Source organism: Vulpes lagopus, chromosome 2, assembly GCF_018345385.1.
Source record: "Vulpes lagopus strain Blue_001 chromosome 2, ASM1834538v1, whole genome shotgun sequence".
Taxonomy (NCBI): Eukaryota; Metazoa; Chordata; class Mammalia; order Carnivora; family Canidae; genus Vulpes; species Vulpes lagopus.
Window position 1 is genome coordinate 81,126,267 of NC_054825.1, and position 16,613 is coordinate 81,142,879.

General features: G+C 44.6%; 1 protein-coding gene across 4 annotated transcripts in view; it reads right to left on the reverse strand.

The window, feature by feature from the left end:
* Positions 1–16,613, reverse strand: part of KATNBL1 (katanin regulatory subunit B1 like 1) — a 55,665-nt gene that overhangs the window by 32,777 nt on the left and 6,275 nt on the right. The window contains exons 1-2 of one of the 4 annotated variants that reach the window (XM_041744265.1): positions 6,606–6,733; positions 1,081–1,299 (exon numbers count right to left, since the gene is read on the reverse strand). The exons of 1 other annotated variant lie outside the window; for it this stretch is intronic. The gene's annotated coding sequence lies outside the window, so the exon portion shown is untranslated. Of the gene's footprint in view, positions 1–1,080; positions 1,300–6,605; positions 6,735–16,613 lie in introns of those variants that run through there. 2 more of the 4 variants (XM_041744263.1, XM_041744264.1) reach the window with 2 other exon arrangements.

Below are 16,613 nucleotides of genomic sequence, written 5' to 3' on the forward strand. Positions count from 1 at the left end.
TCCAACCCATTGACTATGCGGTTTCAACATATTTCCAAACTATTCATTTCTCTCAATTTTTGTTACCACCATCCTAGACCCAACTACCATCATTTCTCTCTTGGATTATATCAGTTTCCTCCTAATTCCTCTAGCCACACTGGTCTTCTGTCCTTAAACATGGCAGGTTCATTTCATCTTGTAGCCAAACCATTCCTTTTGCTTAAAATATTCCTCCCATATACTCTCAGGGCTACTACCTCTCAGCTCAAATGTTACTCACCCAAGAGGATTTCCCTGACCACCCCATCAAGAATGATCCCAACCTCACCTTCATTCTCTATACCAGTACCTTGTATTTTTCCCCCACCACGGCAATGATCACTATCTGAAATTAGCTTGTTTGCTCATTGTTCATGTCCTCCCACTAGACTGTGAGCTCCATGACAGCAGGAATCATGCTCATTGTATCTAGAATACTGCTTGGCACATAGTGAGTACTTAATAAACAGCTGATGATCAAAGGAACCTATCTAAAGAAAGACTATGTCAATCATGAAAGATAATGGTCAGCTGGGAGTGAGGAGTCACAAAATATTCAAAATTGTCAGTGGGAGGGATCCCTGGGTGGCGCAGCGGTTTGGCGCCTGCCTTTGGCCTAGGGCGCGATCCTGGAGACGCAGGATCGAATCCCACGTCAGGCTCCCGGTGCATGGAGCCTGCTTCTCCCTCTGCCTGTGTCTCTGCCTCTCTCTCGCTCTCTGTGTGACTATCATAAATGAATAAAAATTAAAAAAAAAAAAATTGTCAGTGGGAGAGTGCCTTAACTGTGGTAAACATTAAAACTGTGCCATGATATTCCAACTCTCCTTTCAGACACATGATAGAGTTATGCTTGCCCATCATCTTGAAGTTGGGTATGGTCAGTGACTTACTCTTGCCAATGAAATATAAACAGAGGCCTTTGAGAGCCACTTTGTGTGATTCACTCCTATTACCATCCCTCTATTGTGGCAACTAGCAACAAGACAGAGATTAAGGTTCCATCTGCCCACATTCCTCAGCAAGAATAACATTGAGCAGAGCCCCCAGATAACTCACATGTAGGACGAATCAAGGAGAAATAGACCTTTGTTATTTGAAGCCACTGAGACTTGGGGGTTGTTACTATAAAATAACATAGGCCATCCAGACTGATAAAGCATCCAAACAATGTTGCAGGCACATAATAATGTAGTAGGGCTCACTAAGTAGTCAAACGATGCCATTAAGTACACATAAGTAATTTCCTTCTGATCATTACTTCGTTTCCAAACAGGTCTGCCAACAAGAAGAGAAAAAACTGTTTATGTGGAGTTCATGAACTCTTGTCCCTGATGCTATTTTTCAGTAAATATTCCCCAAATAATGAATGCCGCCCTATGCAAGCATACCTACTGGCCTTTCCTTACCCGGAAACAGGTGAGAAAAACTGTGCCTTTTATTATCTACACCAACTACTCAATAATTAAATAGTTACTGAGTTCAGGTCATTATGGAGGAAATAGACTAGGAAAAGTAGACTGGATAAAATGCAGAAGTCCTGGAGACCAGGTCAGGAACCTCGACTTTAATTTTATAGACAAAATACAGTTACTGAGAAGGTTTGTATAGGAATCATATGATTCAAAACTATTCTTGGGGCGCCTGGCTGGCTCAGTCAGTAAAGGACTGACTCGGGACCTTGATCTCAGGGTCCTGAGTTCGAGCCTTACACTGGGTGTAGAGATAACTTAAGTAAACTTAAAAAAATTTTTTTTTAAAACTATTCTTGGGCAGCCCGGGTGGCTCAGCGGTTTAGAGCCGCCTTCAGCCCAGGGTGTGATCCTGGAGACCTGGGATCAATTCCCACGTCAGGCTCCCTGCATGGAGCCTGCTTCTCCCTCTGCCTGGGTCTGTGCCTCTCTCTCTCTGCGTGTGTGTGTGTGTGTGTGTGTGTGTGTGTATCTCTCATGAATAAATAAAATCTTAAAAAAAAAAAAAAACTACTCTTGAAGATTATTTTACATGGTAGTTGTAGAAATAGGATAACCAGAAAAGGAATGCCAGGAGTACTAGTTTCCCACAGCTGTGCCACGAATCCTCCAGAGATAAAAGGCCAAATTTTAATCAATCTATATGATTTACTTTGGCCACAACAGCAAATACACTGTTAATGATGGTATTAAGTGGCATAGGAAATAAACAGGGCCTAAGGCTTTGCAAATATGAGTAAAAGGCACACTCAAAAGTCAAGGTGGCACTAAAGTAAGATCTGATAATGGATAAATCTGTACTCTCAGTATGAGGGGCAATCAGGGCAGTAATTACTAAAGAGTTTTGAAAGGCAACCAACTGAACAACAGATGCTTTACTATCACTTGGAGGTATTTTTATATTCTAGGAATGACTGGGTTGTAATCGAGTTGGTTTGTATTCTGAGTTCTTTCCAGATACTCAGAGCATCTGTGCAGTACTCCAACAAGCTTGTCTTTCCTTAACAACAAACCATTCCTTTCATTCAACAAATATTAATTACATGTTACAGGCTAATTACCATTCTTGGCAGTGAGAAAACATGAGCGAACAACACAACCATCCCTGCCCTCCTGGAGTTTATATGCTAGTGGCACTTAAATTCCATTCTAAAATTTCTCCCCCAATTATATGGGAGTAGCTTTTACAAATGCCTTTGGAAGACAGCACATGATTAATGCACTCTAAGAGGTGAAAAACTAATAGTCTCACCAGAGGTAATTACCCTTGAAAAGCAAATAAGTCACAGATTCACAGACTTTTAGAGCTGGAAAGGACCTTGGGGATAATTTCGATTTACAAATGAGATTAAACACTCAGTCACCAGGAGGAGAGGAAAGCCTAAAACTGTGACACCCAGTGTTAGTGCCTTTCCATGTAACACCAGGTTGCCTGTTCTAAGATTATACTAGGGAGAAGAAGAGATGGTAGACAGGGCATTCATGATTCATACATAGGTGAGCAGTTCCTGGATGACTGTTCAAGGTAAAAAGAGTTTCACACACCAAACAGTGTGCAAAACTGAAAGAGACGTGGTTATAGGAGAAGCAAACTGGGGTATCTTTCAGAAGACTCCTTCTCCCACCTCCACCCTCATCATGTCCCAAGAACAAAGACAGGAAATAAAAAACTTCTCCACAATGAATGCATATTAGAGAAGGTACTTGGACATGAGCATGAAGTAGTTAACACAGCATTTGAATCCAGCAAAGTCAAACTGTATCTTATCTAAGTTGAAAGTGTATGTTCCACTAAAGGTACCATTTGTAAAAGGTTTATGGTTATTTTTTTTTAAATTACTTTCCTAAATACATTTTCCAGAAAGCACCAAATTAACTGATATAGGTCATGAGTATGATGACTGATAATGCAATATTGTGATGTTATATTGTGATGTTATATAATATTGTGATGTTACAAGGCACCAGGCAAGCATTATTAAAGATAATTCCTCTTCCTACAGAAAAGTTATAATCATCTCTTGCTTATAAACTATACCAATCTATACATTCGAAAAACCCAAACTAGTCCTTTAATCTTTCAGATACATGAACAACCGCCAGAGCCTTATTTAGTATCCTAATAGAAACTGTATTTTCAAAAACTTTTCAAGAAGAGGAAAAAGGGGGACACCTGGGTGGCTCAGTGGTTGAGTGTCTGCCCTCCGCTCATGGCGTGACCTCTGGGCCAGGGATTGAGTCCCACATCAGGCTCCCTGCGAGGAGCCTGCTTCTCTCTCTGCCTGTGTCTCTGCCTCTCTCTCTCATGAATAAATAAATAAATCTTTAAAAAAAAAAAAAAAAAAAGAAGAAGAGGAGGAAAAAGGAAGAATTGCTAAGAACTGAAAAATAAGCTTTGTACAAAAGAAAAAATAAAAGGAAACCAAAAAAAGATTAATTTTAGAGTTTTAGGAAGAATGTAAGCTGACAGGTAGCAAGGGTCCTCATTAAAATCTCACTATAGGTCTCTGTGAGGGCACAGAGATGAAAATTATTATGAGAAACCTCCCCCTCAAAAAAATTACGGAGACTTCCAATTTATTTCAGTAGCTCTACCATTCTTTTAGCTTCCAAGGTTTAAAACCTTGAAGATACCACAGACTTTTACCCCTGTTGTTTTCTATAGTTATTCAGTCATCAAATTCTATTCTTCCTTCAAAATGTCTCATTTGAATATAAGTGAAATTCCCAATTACAAAAGAACACACAAAACAAAGACTGCGATGGTAAAAAGAGCATTTTTCAAGAAATGGGAAATACTCATAACACGCTGAGTCTAAAAAAAAGAAAAAGGCAAAATAATAAAAACCCACAGGGAGAAAAACGTGTAATCCTAGTTTTATAGAAAGGAAAAATAATTATCAGCATAAAAAAAAAGATCTGAAAAAAACCACCACATGAAAATGTTAACACTGTTCTTTCTGCTTGGGGGTGAGGGTGGGGGCTATAAGTTCTTTTAATTTTTTTTCCCCACAATCTCTGTATTTCCAAAATTTCCTACAGTGAACATGAATTATTTTCAGTGAAGATAACATTTTCCAACTCAGAAAAAAATGTTATTTAAATAATCATCTCATTTTACTACTACCTGTCATTCTCATTACCCTCATCCTATTTCCCTACAGCCTCCCCGCTCCCAGGACTCTAACACCAGCCTCCTCCTTGAGGTCTCGGAGTCAGCTTCTCCCAGCTGAACTGCTGCTTAACATTCATCACCCCTAACGTTCGTCGTTCACCCTTACATACAGCAGGGGTAGTAGAGGCTGGCCACACAAGCAACCACCTCCCAGCATGGTTTCTCAAACTCAGCACCACCGACATATGGGGTCTAACTATTTCCTACAGAGGGGTGGTCCTACTGCAAGACGTTCAGCAGCAGCATTCCCGGCTTCTACTCACGAGATACTAGTAGCTCCTCTCCCGATCCCTGTTATGACACTGCCAAAGGTCCCCTGAGGGACAAAAATTGTCCCCAGATGACAGTCACTGACTTAAAAGTTTTAAAACTTCCAAAATCATCTGTGTATATACACGTATGTCAAACCTAAACTTCTTTGCTATATGTGTCTCACACAATTCTCCTTATTCTCGGTCCTGCCCACATAATCTCATTTTCCTCAAAAGGAACTTCCCAAATAGATCAGTTTCACTGTTCCCTAGAAAAGTCATTTCATTCTCACTTCCAGGTTCTCGAACACAGTTTCCTCACTAAAATTCCTCATTCACGCTTCTCTTCAATGCCCCGCATCTATCCTTTACTTGCTGACTCTTTGCAGAAGCATCACCCCTCAGCCCAGTTCGGTTCATCGCACACCCTCTGCACTAAACAGATTCTACATCGCTGTTGTTGGTCTCACATCCCAAATCGAGGTTCGTCGCCCTGGCACGTTTCTTTTGTATAAATCTGCACCTAACCCTGCTGGGCAAAGAGACAAGCAGAAGCTTGATAACTGATGAATGAAATTTAAATGCTCTGCTATAGGGACGCCTGGGTGGCTCAGCGGTTTGGTGCCTGCCTTTTGGCCCAGGGCATGATCCTGGAGTCCTGGGATTTCCGGATTTCTGCATCGGGCTCCCTGCAGGGGGCCTGCTTTTCCCTCTGTCTCTGCCTCTGCCTGTCTCTCTGTATGTCTCTCATGAATAAATAAATAAAATCTTTAAAAAATAAAGAATAGGGCAGCCCCGGTGGCGCAGTGGTTTAGTGATGCCTGCAGCCCGGGGTGTGATCCTGGAGTCCTGGGGTCGAGTCCCACGTCGGGCTCCCCGCATGGAGCCTGCTTCTCCCTCCGCCTGTGTCTCTGCCTCTCTCTCTCTATCATAAGTAAATAAATAAAAAATTCAAAAAAAAGGGGGTGGAGGGGGACCAGAGTAGCACCCATCCTAAAGCACAGCTCTCAGGCGGCGCTTCGCACATCCCAGGGCCAAGACGTCGTCACGGGGCCAGCTGCTGGCCACGGACAAGCTTCGGTGTGTGAAGTCGCGAGCCAAGTGTGAAGCAGGTTCAGAGGAGCGGACACAGCACCAGAATGGGCCGCACAAGTCTACGCTACCGGGGCTCTAGTTCCTCGGGATTTTTGCGAGTCCTAAGCTGTCATCACACAACTGATTTCTGCTACTTTTCTCTTGTCGTCTGTAAAGAAACCGACACGGGCACGTCTGTCTTCACGGGGCGCGCGGGGACTGTGCCCCCCACGTGTAAGCCGGCCTGCGGGCTGGCGGGGGCCCGGGAGCTGCCACAGGACTCCTCGGGCGCAGCGCGGCCTCCGGGGCCGCCCGGACAGCAGCAAGCGGCGAGGCCCGGCCCGGCCCGGCCCGGCCCGGGAGAACCGCCGCGGAAGCGCCCGCCCGCCCGCCCGCCCCGCAGGTGACCGAGTGACAGCGGGTCGCGCCCTCGCCTCTCCCGGCCCGGACCCCGGCGCCCCCGCCCTCCGCCCCCCCCGCCGCCCCCGCCCGGCTGCCCCGTCCCGCCGAGCGGAGGCCGCCGCGGGGCCTGCAGGCGGGCCCAGGGCGCGTCCCGGCCTGGGCGGGGCAGCTGCGGGCACCGGGCTCGCGGGGGGCCCGGCCCTGCCTTACCGCGCCTCATGGTACCGCGGCGCCCCCGGCCCGGCAGCCCCGACCGCGCGGCCGCCCGGAGCGTCCCTCGGGGCCCGGCCGAGCTCCAGCCCGAGCCATTCAAACGCCGCCGCGCGCACAGCCCGCCGGGATAGCTCTCCGGGCGGGGCGGGGCGGGGCTCCGGCCGGCCCCGCCCACCGCCGGCTCCTCCCCCTCCTGCTCCCAGGCCCCGGGGGGAGGGGCGAGGCCCGTGGCCACAGTGCCCCCTGGCGGCCGCGGGCGCGCACGGTAGCCCTGCGCCGGGGCGGGGACCGAAGGTGGAGACCGTGACTCAGTGATGTCCTGGGCGGGAAGGGTCTGCTACAAACGGATGCGGAAGGGAGACATTTTTTTGCTTTGTTTTTTAAAGATTTATTTATTTATTCAGAGAGAACGAAAGAGAGGCAGAGGGAGAAGCAGGCTCCATGCAGGGAGCCCGACGTGGGACTCCACCCCGAGTCTCCAGGATCACGCCCCAGGCTGCAGGCGGCGCTAAACCTCTGCGCCACCCGGGCTGCCCCAGACTTTTGTTCATTCGCTGCCGTTTACGTGCACTCAGGCAAAGGGTTTAAAAGCGTGGCCCCTGGGTCTGTGTGACCTTGGGCAAGTCCCGTAGATGCCCGGTGCTTCGGGTCGCCCATCTGTGAAGGGGGCACTATAATAGCATCTGCCTCGTAGGTATGAGGCCTAAATGAACTCACACATATAAAATGCCCAGAGGACTGCGTGGGCCCATGGCAAGCACAGTATCACTGTGAACTGCTCTGTTCCAGTTCCTACTATGTGTCAGGATCTGTGTTAGACTGAAGAACACAAGAAATATGTATGATGCAACCCCTAGCCCCAGGAAGCAAGCTGAGGCTCTTTGGTATGGGACACACTAGAAGGTGAGGTCGGGGCTGGGTCTGTCCCTTACCTGCTTTTCATCACTGAGGAAAATTCTCTTCATCGTAGTAGGAACAGAGTGTACCCATCTTCAAAGGTAAGCCACTGGTCAAGGTGAACAAAATTGTGGCAGGAGCAAGGCTGTCTTTTGCTGGGCCTCTCACCCCTTGCAAAAGCCAATCAAGTAAAAAAAAAAAAAAAGCCAATCAAGTGGTACATTTGATGAGATATGTCCTCACTGCAAGTACCGCCTTCCTTGACTCACGTTTTTAGGCTCTTGTTTCCTGAAACTCCTCGGGGCTTGCCTAAGGAATGCTTATGTTTGGTTCAAGAATATTTTTGAGGGCCTACCATGTGCCAGACTGACGTCATACCAGCTGCTCCAGAGAGCCCGGAGGACAAACAGGAAAAGAGATGGTTCCAATACACATAGTGGGAGCAATGACAAAAGGTATATCCCAAATGCTGTGGGATTTCAGAGCAATGGGGGGCCTGCTAGACAAACCAATCAGAACTAAGATGTCATTAGATGATTTAAACAACAACAATGTATTTTTCTTCCCTAGTAACTAGGTCCTTACCCACTTAGTGCAAAAAATTAAGAAATGATAAAAATGTGGGCCATGGCTTTAGGTAGATAGGAGAAATCCTTGAAGGTGCATTTTGCATAAACGATGTCTTTGTGAGTCAAGCACAAGCAGGCACATGCCTACGTTTGGGGCCACACCTGCAGCAGGTGAGGCTGTCAACAGACTCCAGCAGGGCGAGTGAGGGAAGGGAACAGGAACCCTGGGTTCTAGGGGTGTGCAACACAGAACATGCCTTGAGCATAACTTCTACTAATAGGTGTGCTATTTTAAAGAAAATAAAAATTCAATGAACATGGGTGAAGTCACTTTCTCTCAAGCTATTTCTTCATCACTCTCATCATAAACAGGAATTTCCTGATGACCCACAAAAGGCATCGTGTGGGGCCTGTTTCAGAAGAGGACAGAAAGAGTGTAAGACATAGTACTTTATCTCAAGGGAGGCTGGTTGATGAGAGAAGACAAGTAACAGAGTCCTAGGACTCATAGGAATCTGCTGTTAGCATAGGAAGATCTCAGCTGAAACGGCCTCAGATTGTCGGAGGCCAGAGGAGAATCCCGATATTCTCATTTCTAGAGCTTCCTAGGGCCCAGCCTCTCAGGCAGTTTGTCCCCAGACTCAGGTTCTGAGGTTGTGCCAGTGATGAGCACTTCTGGCTCACAGACCTCATGGGGCTGCCGAGTATCAACATAATTTAAGGTGAAAATAAAGAAATTTGCCTTCCTATTGCTATGTTTGAAATATATACCATTTTAGTGATGAGACTGCAGGCCAGTTTTCTTCATCAATACTTTTTAGTTAACCAAAGTTGATTTTTAAATCTTTCCCTTGGGACTCAATCAACTTTTTTCTTTTATAGATAAAAAATAAAAATAAAAAAAAGAGGGGTGGCTGGCTGGCTCAATTGGTGGAGCACGCAACTCTTGATTTCGGGTTTGTGGGTTCAAGTCCCACGCTGGGTGTAGAGATTACTTTAAAAAATAAATTTAAAAAAAAGGCAGCCCATACATATTTTTGTTATCCCGGCACCAGTCCCTCGGCATGGAAAGGTGTTCACTGCGAGCCCTCACCGTGAGCGGTCTCCAAGGGAATTTATTCCTCTGGTCATTCCCTCATTCCTTCTTTCTGAATACCTATTAGTCCCTGCATCTGAATGAACAGGCAGCTAAGTTAGCCCTCCTGCCCCGACCCCATCTGCCTTACTTAGGGTGTGGATGTCCTTCAGGGATGGCGCATAGAGCAATCCTGACCATAATGGCCCCTACGAGAAGAACAGCCATGCAAAGTCTTCTGTGTTCTTCTAGCTGGAGCGCTGGGGGGTTGGGGTGGGGTGGGTCATGGTGAAGATCTGAACCAGGCACGAGCAGGGGCAGGGGCAGGGGCAGAGGGAGAAGCAGGCTCCCCGCTGAGCAGGGAGCCTGACGTGCGACTCGATCCCAGGACCCTGAGACCATGACCTGGGCTGAAGGCAGACGCTTCACCAGCTGAGCCACCCAGGTGCCCCTGTAACTGCTTTTTTTTTTTTTTATAACTTATTACATAAGTCAGTCATGCCAATTAATATAAATGCACATAATAAAAATGGCAGTTAAAAAAAAGGCACAGGCATTGAAGAGGAAGTGATGAAGTCAGTACTTTTTTTTAAATTTTTTTATTTTTAATTTTTATTTATTTATGATAGTCACAGAGAGAGAGAGAGGGGGGCAGAGACACAGGCAGAGAGAAGCAGGCTCCACGCACTGGGAGCCCGACGTGGGACTCGATCCCGGGTCTCCAGGATCGCGCCCTGGGCCAAAGGCAGGCGCCAAACCGCTGCGCCACCCAGGGAACCCCTAAGTCAGTACTTTAAAAGAATCACTCTGGGAGGATTGGTGGCAAGAACACTAAGTATGCAGGTGTTGTGGTTTGGACCAGAGGTTCGAGGAACCGTAGCTTTTACTGTGGTGTGTGTCCTTCTCATCAATGTGGACTGATGCCAGGCCTGATGAAGGACAGTGCTTGAAAAGACCTAAATAAAAGGCCTATTCCGTATCCACTGCTCAGCCTCAGGGCCTTTGGGAAATTCCAGGCACTTGACTCTGGCAGTCCAAGTGGGAAGTCCATCCTTTCTTTTCTGCTCCTCCCTTCCCCACCTTCCTGATGTGGACTATAGAAGGAAGGAACGGCATTGGGGAGTATTTCAGATAAGGCGGTAGTGCTGGAAATGAACAAATCTCATTCGTAGTTTACCAGATTCATGGTTATTTCAACCACCACCATGGTACTGAGGCAGAAGCAGCAGGGGTGGGTTTCTTTATTTGGGGGGGTGGAGGCTGAGTGGTGGGGAGTGTTGATTGGCAGGGGATCCTCCTATTAAGGCAGTTTCTGATGCACTGTTGCACCTCAACAGAGAGTAGGTGACCATATTCATTATGTATAGATTTGCGAATCTGAATTCCGAGACACTATTTCCCTGCTTCTCCAAGTGGTTTCCTGCAATTAGGTACGCAGCCGTCAAGTAGAAGGTGGGAGGAGCAGGATGTTGGAGTGGAAAGAGCACTAGCTCATCTGTCAGGAGCCTGGGTCGCTGCTTCCAGGCCTTTCTACTCCATTTTTACCTTAACTGCACAGTGGAAATAAGAGGGGATCTTCTTCTCTCAGGGGATGCTGGGAAATAGGGTAACTACGTAAAACTACCCAGTGCAATGATTGTGTCTCTCTCTGAAAAATATCCCTCCCTCCCAACTTCACTGATTCAGTGATTTTTCCGAGAGAGCACAGTATGTATGCTTGAGTGCTGCCTTTCGAAAGCAGAGTGCTGGAATCACACCACTGGCGGAGGGCCAGTGGTGGAAGACAGACTCACTGATGGACTGGTACGCACTCCATGGCATCTGAGACCCATGGCCATGTGCGACGCTAATCTAACTGTGCATTTGCTTAGAGGGTACACTAAGGGGACTCATTACAAACAGGCCTCGTGGAGAGGAGGCCAAGGGCAGGGTGGCAGGCAGGAAGGCAATGAAATGGGCAGGACAGCAATTATGAGAAGCAGGATAATGTCCATGGAAAGGAGACTTGAAAGAGCAAAGCAGATCTCCAGCCTCAAGAAATCACAGGACTGAAATGCACTTGTCAGAGCTGGACACAAAGGTGAAACCACTCTTGCAGTGACAAAGTGACTGAACCTGAACCGGTTCAAGGTCCTACCCCTGATTTGGGGTATGTTCTTCCCAATATCAGTTCTATGTTAGTAGATTGAAAAAAGAAAGAAAAAGGAAAAAAAAAAAAAAGGCTTCCTTACATTTGGTAATCCTTCACATTCGGTAACTTTGGATCAAACAAATATTAAGCAAATATTTATTTACTGTAGTACAGTCTTTAAATACTAACATTAATTGTAAATCTCTAAAAGAAAGATGTACAGAGGGGCCCCTGGGTGGCTCAGGTGGTTAAGCGTCTGGTTTGGGCTCAGGTCATGCTCTTGAGGTCTCAGGATTGAGCCCCAGGGCTCTGTGTTTGTGGGGAGTCTGCTTGAGATTTTCTCCCTCTGCCCCTCCCTCCACTCATGCTTACTGTCTCTCTCAAATAAATAAATAAATAAATAAATAAATTTTAAACAAAAACCATAGTCTTTTCATGAAACAGCATGCCATAAAACAGTATGCTAAGTCTAAATATAAATTTAAAAAGTCTGGAAAAGTCTAAATCAAAATACCCATGGGGAAAAATATTTTTTTGTATGGTATGATTTGTTATCTTTTTTTTACTTAACTGAATTTTCCATTTTATATGATGAATGTCCTTCTTTTGTAATTAATTTGTAAAAATCACTTCATTAAGAGAACCAATCATAAGCAATTAGGAAATGAAATAAAACTTTTGGTGCAAGTTTGGAATTTAATTTGCAGCTTTGGTGATACTATTTTTTTAAAAAGATTTTATTTATTTATTCATAGAGACAGAGAGAGAGAGAGGGGCAGAGACACAGGCAGAGGGAGAAGCAGGCATCGTACAGAGAGCCCGACATGGGACTCGATCCAGGGTCTCCAGGATCACGCCCTGGGCTGCAGGCAGCGCTAAACCGCTGTGCCACGGGGGCTGCCCTGGTGATACTATTTTATTACTTGTTATTTTTTTTCCACTTAAGCTAACCCTGGTTAGCTCAATTCAGTTGAATGGACCTCTCTTAAAAAGAAATTTGTATCCTTTTCCTAAGGTTGCTATGATGCAGTATCAGAATCTGCATGGCTTACATAAAAAAGAAAGAAAGAAAGAAAGAAAGAAAGAAAGAAAGAAAGAAAGAAAGAAAGAAAGAAAGAAAGAAAGAAAGAAAGAAAGAAAAGAAAAAAGAAAAGAAAAGAAAAGAAAAAAAAGAAAGAAATCTTGCCAAGCAAAATAAATCAGAGAGACAATTATCATATGAGTTGAGAAAAAGAGAAGCGTAGAGAAAGGGAGGGAAAAACAAAACAAAATCAGAGAGGAAGACAAACCATAGGACTCTTAACCATAGGAAACAAACTGGTCACTGGAGGGGGCTGGGGTAACTGGGTGATGGGCACTAAGGAGAGCACATGATGGGATGAGCACTGGGTGTGATTTAAGACTGATGAATCACTGACCTCTGTCTCTGAAACTAGTAATGCACTATATGTTAAGTATTTAAATTTACATTTAAAAAATTAAATTTATAACAAGAATCTGGGTGGCTTAAAACAACAGGAATATAGTCTCTCAGTTCTCGGGGCTAGAAGGACCAAAATCAAGGCATTGCAGGCTCATGCTCTCTCTGCAGGCTCCAGGAAGGAACCTTCCTGGCCTCTTCCTAGCTGCTATTGGCTCTGGCAGTTGTTGGCTTATAACGGCATCATTCCCAACTCTGTCTCCATCAGCATATGGACTTCTTCCCTGTGTTTTCCTCTTTCCTTATGACACCAGTCATTGGATTTAGGGCCCACCAATCATCCAACATGACCTCGTCTTAACTAACTACATCTGCAAAGACCCTATTTCCAAATAAAGTCACATTCTGCGTTTCTATCTGGATGGATGTGACTTTTGAGGGGACATTCTTCAATTTGCTATAGAAATAACTTAGTCCACAAACCCTTCAAAATATAAATTAGCACATTTTGGAGAGCCTCTTCGAACTTATCAATATTTTAACTGTACCATCTCTGTGGTAAGCAATCCTAATTATTTATGACTCTCCTATAGAACCGTGTCAACAAGCTCCCTAGGGATTTTCACAGCAACATTTTTTGTAATAGTGACAAATGGCAACAACCTACATGTCCATTATCATACACCCACGTCACGTATATGCTATAGCCTTTAAGACTAAGGTAAAACTGAGTGACAGACATGGAAAGCATCCAAAATAAAGTGAAAAAAAGTCAGTGCACAGTGTTTAGTATGTTTCCATTTATACAATAAGCTCTTATAAATTTAACAACCGTACACTTATGTTTATGTTTTAAGGGATGACTTTGTCTTTCAAGTACCAAAAGGTACTATTGTTCTCCTTCAATCTTTCTGAATCCTACTTCATCCTACTTGTTATGTTTTGCCATAACAAAATAGATTGAGTGGTTTAGACAACAGAAATTTATTTTCTCACTGTGGAATCTGAGATCAAGGTACTGGCTGATGCAGTTACTGATGACAGCTCTATTCCAAGCTTGTGGACAGCCGCCTTCTCACTGTGCTCACATGGTGGAACAAGACAGTGATAACCTTATCATGCGAGCCCCACCTTCATGACCTCATCTAACCCTAATTACCTCCCAAAGGCCCCAACTCCAAACACTATCACATTGGGGGTTAGGGCTTCAGCATATGAATCTTGGGGAAACACAAACAGTCCACAATAATCTTTTTTCCAAAGAATTCAGGCTATAAAGAAATGTTTATAACTGAACCAATTGCTTTTAAAAATTAGCACATAGGGAGGAACCTAGGTAGCTCAGTTGGTTGGGTGTCTGACTACTGGTTTCGGCTCAGGTCATGATCTCAGGGTCTTGGGACTGAGCCCCACATCAGGCTCAGCATTGAGTGTGGAGTCTGCTTACCCCTCTCCCTCTACTCCTCACCCCACCCCCCTACTCTCTCTCTCTCTTTTTCTGGAATAAACAAATAAAACCTTTGGGGGTGCATGGGTGGTTCAGTCGGGCGTCTGCCTTCAGCTCAAGTCATGATCCCAGAGTCCTGGGACTGATCCCACATCAGGCTCCCTGCTCAGCAGGGAGTCTGCTTCTCCCTCTGCATCTCCCCTGACTCATGCTTATGCTTTCTCTCCCTTTTCTTTCTCTCTCATATAATAAATACAATCTTTAAAAAAAATCTTTTGCAAAGAATTAGCATATAGGAAAAACTGCCATTAAAGACCTGAATTGCTCATTCAGACACTTGATGTAGAGACCATTTAACTCACTTTCAAGATTGCTGAAATTAATCACCAGATTGAATCCAAAGTAACCGAGCTTGAAGAAACATGCTAGGCCATCAGTGATGTATCATTATGACTCATGCTATGGTTGTCATTCTTATCCTTTAATAAGATCTGTGAGAATGGCAATCCTCCCAGTTTCCTAATCAAGTGCTGGAGGGAAGTGCTATAATGGGAACTTGTTAAAATGGGAGTTGCACAACAGCTCTCCTGAAATAAAAAAAGAGGTGGTTGCTAGGAAGTGGTATTACTTACTAACCAACATTTTCTCCCAGGACCGTCTAGTTCATGTCACTGCTGACAAGGGTATTTCATGACACTGCAGAGCCGTAAACCAGAAATTAAAAAAAACAAAAACAAAAAAAAGTGATCCACATAGGAATGATGCAGAAACCCAGTAACAACTAGGAAGGTAGTATCTTACCAAAACAAAACAAAACAAAACAAAACAAAACAAAACAAAACACCAAACTTGTTTTTTCACTGAAGGGGTTTGAAATTTGAGACAAAATGGAGGGGAAAAATTTCCTCTCATTAAGACTCTTACTGCCACAAAATTAGTTGCATCTTAAGTAAAATAGCATAAGATGGTCCTTTTCAGAAGGCAGTGATAATAGTAGAGTCAAATAACACAAATAACCAGGATTTGAGGGACTCCTGGGTGGCTCAGTGGTTGAGCATTTGCCTTTGGCTCAGCACGTGATTCTGGAGTCCTGGGATTGAGTTCCACATTGGGTTCCCTGCAGGGAGCCTTCTTCTCCCTCTGCCTATGTCCCTGCCTGTCTCTCATAGAGAATAAATAAATAAAATCTTAAAAAAAAACAAACTGGAATTTGCAATGAAAACCCATTTTATGGAAGCTACCAAAAGTCTTAGGACCTTATAGAGCATACTAGAGGAACTGGTTGGATCATGGAGGAGAGCAGAACAGAAGTATTATAGAGACATTGTTAAATGGGCTTAGACCAATATAAGACATTATCTACAAAAGCTTTTTTTGCTTTAGAGAGATCCATTCTTGCAAATCTGGTTGTTTGAATAGAAAATTTACTTTATCAGGGCACCTGGCTGGCTCAGTCAGTAGAGCACAGTGTTTAGTATGTTTCCATTTATACAATAAGTGACTCTTATTGTGACTCTTGATCTCCAGGTGGTGAGTTCAAGCCCCACTTTGGGTGTGGAGCCTATTTAAAATTTTTTTGAAAAGTAAATTAATGGAAAGAAAATTTCCTTTTTCAAGTTTTTTTTTTTTTTTTTTAAGATTTTATTTGTTTATTCATGAGAGACAGAGAGAGGAAGAGACACAGGCAGAGGGAGAAGCAGGCTCCCCGCAGGGAGCCCGATGGATGTGGGACTCGATCCTGGAACTTCGGGGTCACGCCCTGAGCCAAAGGCAGACGCTCAACCCCTGAGCCACCCAAGCGTCCCTAGTTTAGACTTTTGAACAATCATATTCTCCCTAATAATAAGATGGACCAGAAGTAAGTTAGTTATTTTTTTCCATCTGAAAAACATTACTAGGGCAGCCCAGGTGGCTCAGCGGTTTAGTGCTGCCTTCAGCCTGGGTTGTGATCCTGGAGACCCTGGATCAAGTCCCGCGTCTGGCTCCCTGCATGGAGCCTGCTTCTCCCTCTGTCTGTGTCTCTGCCTCTCTCTCTCCTGCTCTGTGTCTCTCATGAATAAATAAATAAAATCTTAAAAAAAAAAAAGCATTACTAAACTTTCAAGATTGTCAAGATTTTCAAGATTGTCAAGGCTACTGTTTCCAGACTCTAAACATCGACTGAGGCCTCAGAAAAGTCATGCAAATAAGTCTGTCTCTTGAAGTATGGAGATGGTTCTGCTCAATCTGGTGACAACGAGGAGCTTTCCTTTCTCCTTGGCTACACTGGTATCATGAGCAAGATTCTTTCGCTTTACTTCTGATTAACTTGCCAAGTATAAGTTCTCCCTAAAAAAGAAAGTTTTCTTTTTTCTTTCCTTTCCTTTCCTTTCCTTTCCCTTTCTTTTCTTTTTTCTCTTCTCTTTTCTTTCTTTTTGATGTGGGACTCGATCCTGGGACTCCAGGATCACACCCTGAACCAAAGGC